Source organism: Gymnoscopelus braueri, assembly GCF_963280865.1.
Source record: "Gymnoscopelus braueri genome assembly, chromosome: 24".
Lineage (NCBI taxonomy): Eukaryota > Metazoa > Chordata > Actinopteri > Myctophiformes > Myctophidae > Gymnoscopelus > Gymnoscopelus braueri.
Genome location: NC_137626.1, coordinates 26,363,936 through 26,375,776, shown reverse-complemented (window position 1 = coordinate 26,375,776; position 11,841 = coordinate 26,363,936). Strand labels below are relative to the sequence as shown.

Below are 11,841 nucleotides of genomic sequence, written 5' to 3'. Positions count from 1 at the left end.
CTACAAGCTGCCACATGTGTAAGCAGTACACTAATGACAGAAATAGTATAAATACAACATGTCACTTGTCTAAGCAGTACCTGATAGAAATAGTAGAAATATTACATTCACATCCTATAGTGACATATGCCATGTTTTCTGTGTAACCTTGACATAGCATATACCTACTTTCTTACATTTACATTTCACATTGTAGCGCTTGTTATATGTAGTTCTAAATGTTATCATACTTTCGAAACTCAATACTTTCAGTTTGGAGTAAAGAGATAATGTCATGTCACCGCATTCTTTTTTATAGAGCTGCGTGTTATTCAGGAAATGCTATAAAAGTTGAGGCCTGTGAATTTAATTATCTGCCTGCTGGTCTCTCTCTTCCTTGTCTGTGCGTGTTACTGTATGTAGATCAGTGGTTGTCAAAGTGGGTTCTGGGGACCCCCAAGGGTCCTTGAGGGTGTTCCAGGGGGTCCCCAGCAAAATGTGTTAATGTAGCATCAAAATCTGTTTAATCACTTTAACCCTATATAAATTGCCAATCTATAATCTCACAACGCATGGTGTTGAATGTCGTTTTGCAGTCCAGCTGAGGCGCTGTGCTTTGGTCAGAAAGAGACAGAGAGGAGATGTCTCATCATCCTCAACAATGTGACCAAAAACTCTGTGGCCTATAAGGTCAGTCCTGTTCCTTGATATTGCATTCCATGTTTTAGGCATTTAGCTGAAGCTCTTGTCCAGAGCTACATGCAGCTGGAGCTGAATAATGTGTCTTTGTCATATCGGATACATGAGATTGTTTTAAAGCAAAGCTTACGCTGATGAACCCAGTAAAACCGGAAAAGCATCTGTGTCATTTTAGATTTGAGTTTTAGCTTTTAAAAAATAGCAGATATACGAGCTCACAGCGTGTCACTTTGTGCTGTGCTGCGAGCTTGTACATCTGCTATTTTTGAACATTTTTGAAAAATCCTAAAAGAGTGTGAACTACTGATTTAGAAGGCATCTGTAGCATCTGCCTCAGGTCTTAATGGGTTAAGTTTACTCACGTCACACATCAACATGTGTGCGTGAACATGTACATGCGTGCGTGTGTTCTCCCAGGTACGGACCACAGCCCCGGAGAAGTACAGGGTGAAGCCCAGCAGTAGCAGCTGTGCAGCAGGAACCGGTGTGGAGATCACAGTCTCTCTGCATGGAGGTACCGTACCTCTAGTCCATGAGCCAGAGCCCCAAAATTGAGCAATTATTATCGAAAGAGTGGGCAAAACCAAACCTATATTAAATTGTTCAGAGGGTCAATACGAGTAAATAAATGTATGATAACCTCACCACAGGAGCAGCTTTTTCATGGTTATCACACATTTTGTAATTTTCCCCATACGTACATGACAGGTCAAAAAATGACAAAATTTTAAAAAGAGTTATCATAATGAAACTTCCTGAGTTGATTACTTACATGAAGACAATGATTTATCGTATTACAAGTTTTCTGAAATTGTATATTTAAATATGCAAATTAGGCATAGGAAAATTTGCCCAAATTTGCATAACTTTCCAGAATCAACATTGGACAAAGCCAGAGTCAACATACTTATTTCATTTTGTTAAGAAAATTTTGTCATTTTTTGACCTGTCATGTACGTATGGGGAAAATTACAAAATGTGTGATAACCATGAAAAAGCTGCTCCTGTGGTGAGGTTATCATACATTTATTTACTCGTATTGACCCTCTGAACAATTTAATATAGGTTTGGTTTTGCCCACTCTTTCGATAATAATTGCTCAATTTTGGGGCTCTGGCTCATGGACTACTCCAGACCACCGCTCATCCATACCTAACTGGAGCTCTACTGTGAGCTAACCTCCCCACATGAATTTTGGGGGTCCCCAGATCACAGTGAAGTGACAATTTAAGGACTTTTAAGACCTTTTTAATACCTCAAAAGAAAGAAAAGAAAAAGACCATTACTGCATCAAAAGTAATCAACAAACTATATCATAAAAACTGGTCAAACATCGGCCGAATTGTCAAATAATATAAGGAAGAGGCAAACATTGTGAAAATAGCTGATCTACAATCTCACATGAAACCAACGTTTCGACCCCAACAGATGTCTCCTTCAGGGATGAAGACCTAACCCTTTTCAAGACCTCTGTTGGGGTCGAAACAATGGTTTCTCATAAAATAATTCAGCAAAGTGGCTACGAGTCGTGCAACCTCTTTTTTCATCTTCGAGACAACCAAACCTAAAATAATAACTTCCAGCATCACACATCCACCATTCAAAGACAACTTGGAGAATAATTAACAGCATGGAAATTAATATATAGATGGTCAGTTAAGTAACACAGTAGAGTATAGTATTACTGAGTTATGACTTATGATGAACTCTTGGAGAACCTATATGAATTGTGACGGTCGGTCATAAAAGGAATGCGCTTTGGCACTCTTGGCAGAGACAACAATTAACCATTTAGGCATTTTTGCAGACGCTAACTGCCTAACCAACCAAACCTACAGGCAGGAAGGGTGTACACCAACATTACAGAGGTTCTGACCACAGAGCAAAAGCTTAAAGATGTAAAAAGAGGTCACATGAATTGACAAACTGTACATGCACACATGCTTCATTACAGTAGTTTATCACTCAATTGAATTGCAAAATGATACAGCTGAAAATTCATTTCAAGACTTTGGACCAAGATGCTGAACTCTTCAGAAGTTGGGCAAAGTGACACAGCTTTGCTAAATGTGGACAGCCAAGTGTGGGCAGCATTCAGGAAGTCAGACAGTGTGGGGGGTTTCGGAACACTGCTTGTAAAGTCAGACTGAGCGTGCCATTCTTAACTACATTCACTCACTGCAATTTCAAGACAATTTCTTTCCAAACAGCATGCATTTCATGCACACTAAACAACTTTAAGCTACCAGTAATTCAATGAGTCCATATGATAGAGCCAATGATTCCATGCTCAAAACATCATCACTCCATTAATTTCTCATATTGTGATTATTGTCTCCGCCAGGCCGAAAGGCATGGCGAGAGAGTATGTTTTGCCCCCTGTCCGTCCGTCTGTGTGTGTGTGTGTGTGTGTCCGTGTGTCCGTCCTGTCTGTGTGTTAACAGCTAATCTCCGGCACCATTGGCCCGGTCGCTGCGAAACTGTGCACACCCACTCCCTGGATGCCAATTCAGAACCTCTGCCCCACATTTTTCACATGGGCCTGTTATAGCGCCACCTGGAGGCCGATGTGTGCAAAACCCATTTTTTCCTATTACTCCTACAGCTTTTAACTAAACGTCATGCAAATCGGTACACAGTATCTCTATAGTCATGTGATCAACCCGGATCTGTTCAATTTCCCATATTCCATCCTCATTGGCTAAGGTTGGCTTCCAAAGTTTGCAGGATTGGTGAGTTTTGAACAAACTGCCTCAAATCATGAACGCAGCTTGCCATTTCCATAAAATTGCACACGCACATTCCCACTAGGCCGAGGAAGAAATGCCACTTAAAACTTTTCAAATCAGCCTCATGGTGGCGCTATAACAGGCCGATTTGCATTTTTAACTATAACTGCACCGATCTGCGTGAAACTTTGCACGCACACTCCCTAGAAGCCAAGGAAAAACATCTGCACTGCATTTTTCATATCTGCTTTTTACAGCGCCACCAGGAGGCCGACTTATGTCAAATACATTTTTGGATATTAATCCTTCAGATTTTATCCAAACATCACGCAAATTGGTACACAGTATCTCTATAGTCATGTGATCAAGACGCATCTGTCCGATATTTCATATTCCATCCTGATTGGCTAAGGTTGGCTTCCAAAGTTTGCAGGATTGGTCCGTTTTGAACAAAATGTCTCAAATCATGAACGCAGCGTGCGATTTCCCTGAAGATGTGCACGCACATTCCCACTAGGCCGCGGAAGAAATGCCACCCTTTTCACATTGCCCTGTTATAGCGCCACCAGCAGGTCTACTTTAGCAAAACACATTTTTGGAACAAAATGCCTCAAATCATGAATGCATGCACATTCCCACTAGGCCGAGGAAGAAATGCTACCCTTTTCACATTGGCCTATTATAGCGCCACCAGGAGGCCACAATAACCTACCTGACCTGGCGGAGACCTGTGCTCCGAGGAGCACTTTTTCTAGTTATTTTCTCATTTTGAAATGAAACGCATTTATTCATCACGTGATTATAAGTCTTTACAGTCAATGCTTCCTCTTAGCGGTTATGTTGTGTTACATACTTCTTTAAAGCAGTGGTTCTCAAAGTAGGGTCCGGGGACCACGGGGGGGAGGGGAGGTTCCGGGAGGGTCCCCAGCAAAATGAGTCAGTATAGCATCAAAATTTTATTGATTACTTTAACCCTATTTTTTACTTCAGCTAATTGAAAACAGCCAATCTACAAGCCCACAACGCGTCATATCGGGACCCGTTATGAGCTTGTAGATCGGCTATTTTCTTTATATATTTTTTTATCTAGAAACTTGTGAAAAATCTAATCTGACACCACAAATGTCAGATTGGGAGTCCTTTTTTTTGCAGATATATTGACTGGATTCAGACCTGGGACCGAAACACACTCGGGTCAACAAGGTCAACTGCACGGCGATAGCAAAGTGAAACTGTCCGAATGATGGTGGAGAAAAACTGTACAAGCATGATGTGCGAATGGGAGCATTATGGAAACAACTGACTCGTTTAATATTGCTCTGTCAATCGGTAACACGTTTATTTGCACCGATTTGCACTCCTTGTCTGCCTCTGATTATATTCTGATGTCCATAGAGTATGATTTGATGTGTATTGTGTACGGAAGGAAGCCAATAAAAACTGAGAGCCATCACACCTCTTTCACAGTGAACAGCAACACTGGCACGCAATAACACAACTGAAGCACTTCCTCGTTATATTATCACTGTGTTTCTGAGGTATGTCAGACGTCCGTGAAGTTTCACACTTTAGTCATATGGATTGGATAGGGTACCATTTTTGAATGTGGTGGGCGAGTGTGGTGGAGATGTTGTTTAGACTCTTTCAATACCACATTTGCTGCAAGCTACGTTACAGTTCTTGTGTAGCTCAGAGCGGAGGAAGGAATGGTGCATTTGTGTTTTCCCTCGGTCAGCAAGTCTGCATGGAACATGCAATTTGTTTCTCTCTTGCAGTTGTGGATTTTGTTTACTGCAGCAGAAGGTACAGTAATTATCGGTTATACTGCACAGTTTACTCAATTCATGTTTTATGATTTGTTGATAACATGCATATCTGTTGTAGATTTCCCAGCACACATTGGTGCGCTGGACTTTGTTAGGAAAAATGTGATGATTATGATATCTTACAGATTCACTCACTCTTTTCCTATGGTTTGCAGATTCTCTTGTGAAAACCATTGGTGAAGAACCAGATGTCACTCCAATATGTGCCAATCAAACATATGATGTCATCATATTTATAATATGTAATATCACAACAAGGAGTGGAGGACAAGAATGTCAACTGGGGTATAACTCTGATAAGGGCAAGACTGACAGTTCTTGTGACTCCAGGATCACACTGTTGAAACAGAATGAGAGAATGTTTCTACACCTCAACAAATTAACACCAGCAGATAATGGAAGCTATAACTGCGAGTGTTCATTCAATGGAGGAACGCATTTTGTCAAACTCGATGTTACTGTGAATAGTAAGTCCTTTTTTCTTCTTTTCTTATATTTCCCAGACTACATTTATTCATTTTCGTTTACCGCAGAGCTCAAGCATCAAATACGAGTGAAAAGTTTGGATCAGTCCAAGGGTCTTGGATTGTCAATGAATGATGACCCAGTTTATAGGTCTTTATAAATATTGGTGTGATATTTGTTTAACAGTACCTACTGTGCATTGTAGACTGCAGCTAACAAGGCCAACATAATAACCATAGCAGCAGTGATTACAGCTCACCTGAGTAAACTAATAACATATTTACTGATTGAACATCTGCTGGTCTTTTATGATCCTATAGCTCATGTTGCCACATTATGAAAACTGAGGCAGGGTAAGGAATCTGTTTATCACTGTGACACCTTGGCTTGACGATAATGGTTTTACAAATGTCTTTTCCTTTACAGGCACAGAAAAGCATGAAGTGGACAATACTTCCCCCACCCCCATGTACATTCTTATAGCACTGACAAGCGTCACTGTCATCGTCATTGGAATTGCAGTTACCTTTGCAGTTATCAGGAAAATCATCCATCGGTGAGAGTATTATATTCCAGCAAAAACATTAGATAGTGACTTATGCATTATAAATGTATGTATTCTATATGTTCAGTAGGAATAAAGGTATTACAACAGCTTTGGAGCTTTTAATTCTGATTAGCATTTTACTACAGTATATTCTCTAAAGTGATTTCCAAAAGGCCATATTGAAAAACAAGTATCTGGTTCATCATACAGAAAATAATACCAAAACAGAAGATACAAAGAAGCTGTAAACATAAATTGTTTGTAGGTAAATGAAGTTTGGAGAATAAATGTATGGAAACTATATACATATCAAGCAAGTTTTGATCAAATCAGAGATGTTGAGGATACACAGTTCACACTTTTCACTTCCTGCTGTGGTTGTGAAAATAGATTAAACTTGTGTGCTTCAAAATGCTCTGTACTGAAAAAAATGCTCTGTACTGAAAAAAATGCTCTGTACAAATACTATTTGTAATTCACTCATTCTTGTTTGATCTTTTGTCCAACAGAAAACAAAGTCAAACCTTACAGAGGCAGAGCCTCCAAATTGTGGTAATGTATAGAACTTTTCAACTATATGTGTGCATATGTATGATGAACTGATCGATTTATTGTGTGTGTGTGTGTGTGTGTGTGTGTGTGTGTGTGTGTGTGTGTGTGTGTGTGTGTGTGTGTGTGTGTGTGTGTGTGTGTGTGTGTGTGTGTGTGTGTGTGTGTGTGTGTGTGTGTGTGTGTGTGTGTGTGTGTGTGTGTGTGTGAGCCATATGGCATGTACGTATGATATGGTATGAATGCATACATATATGTATTGCTATTATGTGTATGTGTATTACTGTATGTATATTAATGATCACATAGGTTCCTTTACGCCTGGATAAACTCCAGTGTCTCCTCAGCGATACATTCTATCAAACCACCCACAGCAATGTTTGGTGGCCAAGTTTTATCCATGTTTCATCAGTATATCGATCAGTCCACGATGGTCCTTATTGCCATATTATCCCTACAGGGAAGATACAGTAGCTGAACAATCAGCCCATCTTATCAAACTCTCAGCCCTTTTATTCCCGCCTCACGGAAAATAGAGGCTGGGTTTGTACAGTATGTAAGATATATACTGTATATATATATGTATGTAATATATCTATATTTATATATATATATATATATATATATATATATATATATATATATATATATATATATATATATATATATATATATATGTATATATACACACACACACAAACAGTGTATATATATACCGCAACAGATCATTGCAGAGGATGGGGAAAGGTCCAGCCGGTTGGATGACCAACAGGAAGTTACTGTAGTTATGTCAGCAGATTTTTCGGAATTATTATAATGTAATTATTACTGGAAAGTGACACATTATTCACAAGAAAGAGGCCTTAGTGGATCCCCCCTCCCCCCTCTCTCTCTCTGTTGACTTGATGCTGAATTGTAACTTCCTAAATTTTACTTTTTGTAGTTACATTTTGTCATGTAGCATTTGTTTGCATGTAAACCATGTAAATACATTCATTATTTACACTTTAAAGGGCAATTCACACTGAGCACTATAATTATAAAGATAACTATAACTATATCGTTGTATTTATTTTATAGTTGGTGTGAACACTGCCATCCACTTAGCTTAAGACGATTTTTAAAATCATATTTTTATAGTTATAGTGCTCAGTGTGAATGGCCCTTTACTCTCTACATATGAGTACATAAAGACTGTCGTTATAGCAAAGATAGTAGCCTAATATATATATATATATATATCATAGAGAGGGGTGGGGTCACAGTTGTCTGGCCCTTGCCTGAAGGGAGGTCTCAGATGTTCTGACCTCTAATGAGTATTATCTTTGTCTTTGCAGATGGCAGCGGATATTGAGCCTTACGGCATTTTCACACAGACAAACAACATCCTTTATTCAAGCAGCCTCAGACAGACAAACAACATGCTTTATTCAACTGTCCAAGCTCATACCGCCCAAACCTCAATTACCTGTTAACCAGAAATCACACAACAATATTGAGTTTTGTGCAGTGTCGAAGACTTATACTGTAGCATTATCTATACATTAACCACTGAAACCCTATAGACTTGGTAAACTGGACTGGAGTTGGCTCTGTACTTGGACTGCTTTTTTCTGTCTACACCAAATCTCTTTACCAAAAAAAGGCAATCTACATGCTCACAGTCACAACGTGTAGATAAAGATACACTTCTATCTGCTTGGGTCTTGAAACTGAAGGCACTTCAGTCACATTCTGTCACATTCTGTTGTAGTTTTGAGGACTGGCCACAAGGTGGCATCTTCTGCTTTGTGATGAATATTTCAACTGATGTTTTGCTACTTGATGGCTACATTTACAAGACACCTTACAATGATGGGTTATCCCAATTGAATAGTACTGTGAAAAACATTAACTTACAGTAGTTTCCACATAATGTTTGCATTAGCCAGTGATTTTTCTCCTTGTCTATACACTTATTTGGAGCTAGTGGTACCATCCTTCATCTTAGTATTGTATTTGTTATGAATGTTGATAGATTTCATTTGGAACACAGGAAGTGTAACCTGCAGTCTATTATGCACAATACGAATCTGAATCAGTTAATGTATACTGTAAATAAATTAATTAACTGCTAAAACAAATTGCATTTTTGACTCCTTTTGAAAGAATGTGTGGTTCATTATAGCTCCAAGGACATGTCAGCAAGAAAAACATGAGGTAATGCATCAAATGCATAGCAATTGTAATCTAGGATCATAGGTAAACCAAGAACCTATCATCGGTCTAAACAGTATAATATAAAAACTCTATAATCGGTACATTGAAACTATATACACTATAGGATGGCAGGTCTTCAAATGAATCTGACATCTGTCTACATAACATGATATCTAAATTACATTTTAAACTTTGCAGAAGCCTACAAGGTCGTCAAGGCTAGGGCAAGTGCTACGGTAAGTGATACGTGCTAGGGTAGAGTCTGAAGAGGTGAGTCTTCAGATAATGTACCATCATAACTCATTCTTCCATCATAGTTAACACATAACTCCCCTTCATCCTGTTTCCTGCTGTAGTATATTTCATAAACATAGATACAAATCTAAGTCATATGTTACAGACAGAAGAGTGTATTCAGGGTTGACCGCGCCGGGTGTGGGGTACACTTAACATTCTCTTTGTTTTACCTGGGAGACAGAAGGTCTGGGCATCCCCCTTCCTGGCCTATACAGTTGCAAATGTGGTGGGCCAGGGGGTGGGGTCTCACCTTCCAAGGCTGACCCCCACCCACTTATCCTCTTTCTCTGAATGTACTATAAAGATTGGCCTGAAATGTAACTAACTGTGTGTGTGCCACTCCAAGCCGTGAGGCTGTGGAGATGGCTGAGGGACCTCAGGGTCCAAAGTACCCTGTTGTACTATGAAATAAACTGGAAGCAAGTAACCTCACTGACTGGAGTGATCCCTCAATCCATTCTTCAACCATTCATACACTATGATATTCTTTTTTGATTTTCAAATTTTGCTTGTAGATATAATATATCACGCCACTGAAGGTAGGACATCTGTAAAGTCTGTTTTCTAACAAATGACATGTTAACATTGATAGGCCACTGCTACATCAACTTCCTCGTGCAGAACATGAGGTGCAGTAACTAACTGTTGAGCTACAACTGTCTTTCTACAGACAATATTTTATATCCTCAAGACTTAAGTCTTAATTGAGGTAAAAGCATTTACAACTTGTTAAGTGATGTTATTTGAATTGTTTAAACTCACTAAAATATATTTTCTAATGCAGTGTCTCTTGTGAAACCCATTGGTGAAGAACCAGATGTCACTTCAATATGTGACAATCACACAGTTGATGTCATCGTGATGATAAGATGTATTGTCAAAACAGCACGGACTGGAGAAAAGAATGTCAACTGCTGTATCACTTTGATAATGGCACTGACAATTTTTGTGACTCCAGAATCACCCTAAAACAGAACAAGACAATGTTTTTGCAGCTCAACAAATTAACACCAGCAGATAGTGGAAGCTATAACTGCGAGTGTACATTCAATGGAGGAACACATGTTGTCCAACTCAACGTTACTGTGAACAGTAAGTAATTTAGTTTAGATTTATTTTGGTATTTTCCTGACCGAAATTGGAGTGGTGTCATTCATGTTATTCTGTAAAACCAACGCTAGAGGGCAATGCAAGCCAGACTGGAGGGAGGGTGGGTGTGTGTGTGTGTGTGTGTGTGTGTGTGTGTGTGTGTGTGTGTGTGTGTGTGTGTGTGTGTGTGTGTGTGTGTGTGTGTGTGTGTGTGTGTGTACGTGCGCGTTTGTGCGCACGCGCACGCACACACACACACACACACACAGTGATCTATGAAAATAACTATTCTGTCCCTATCGGTTCACAACTCGGACGGCGCTTATTCGACTAGCAGAGCATCGGCCGGTCAGCGCGGGCATTCGCGCCTGGAGGCGCGAGGGCGCTCCTCCTCGGCCTCAAGCTCTGCTGAGTCGGCGCGCCTCCGTCATGGACAATAACTATTATCACGTGTGCGTGTGAACGCGTGTTCAGCGTTCCCCTAGCGTAGCTTCCTGGTTCCTACGTGGGGGAGAACAACAAAAGACAGGTCCGCGTCGCATCAAAGCCCCGCCTCGCCCCGAAGCCCCGTGCCTAAAAACGAGCGCTCTGTCTTCAATCTCCCTGGTTCTCCAATCTCCCTGTGACATATACATTCATTAACAGCCTTGTTAACATTGTAATATAATGTGACTGATTTAATGTTCAATCCCAGAGCATTGCCATTAAATAAGTATGAAAAATGTGGATGATTCCTAGAGTCTTGGCCATCAATGATTCCCCAGTTTATAGGTCTTTAATTCATATGGCGGTCAGACTCCAGTCTGATACTGATACAACAGCATTTACTGATCACCTGTGCAAACTATTGACATGTTCACTGAACTGAACACCTGACGGTCTGTTATGATCCTAGATTCCTAGCTCATATATTGTAACACGTGAAAAACTGAAGCAGGATAAGGGATCTGCACAGTAATAGCCTCTACACACTGTACGATATTTGACCCGATTTGGCTCTCGGGGATATTTTTTGGTGATCGCCGAGAAAACCACCGATCTCAGTCCAGATCGGGCGTTCCTCGGCGAGGTGTTGATCGCGCAGTGTGTAAGGTACTCCGAGAAGAAACACCCCGATAAATTCCGTTCGGCGAGCATGTTGGATATTTGGGTTTGTCGGATCCAATGAGAGCCGTGCTACAGCCAATGAGAGCACATTACAGCCACGAACCGGTCCGTGGCTAGTCCTCCTGCATAGAACCGCAATATTACCATACAGACAGTCCAGTCCTGTATTAGATAAACATGATAAACAGATTGATAGAGTGAGCGAGTCTGCTCGACAACGTTTGGAATAAAAACAAATGTATGTATTGGGTCGGGATCACATCGTGGATTCGTGGTGAAATATCTTCAGTGAATCAGTGAATCCCTGTCGCCGAGCAATCAATCGTGCGAGAATCACAACGATATATTTAGCCCG

General features: G+C 40.2%; 1 long non-coding RNA gene across 1 annotated transcript; it reads left to right on the top strand.

The window, feature by feature from the left end:
- Positions 1-4,948: 4,948 nt before the first annotated feature.
- Positions 4,949-8,879, top strand: LOC308080921. Its single transcript, XR_013932762.1, has 5 exons — positions 4,949-5,210; positions 5,389-5,700; positions 6,125-6,254; positions 6,755-6,797; positions 8,132-8,879. It is a non-coding gene; the product is annotated as an uncharacterized lncRNA (long non-coding RNA).
- The last annotated feature ends 2,962 nt before the right edge of the window (positions 8,880-11,841 follow it).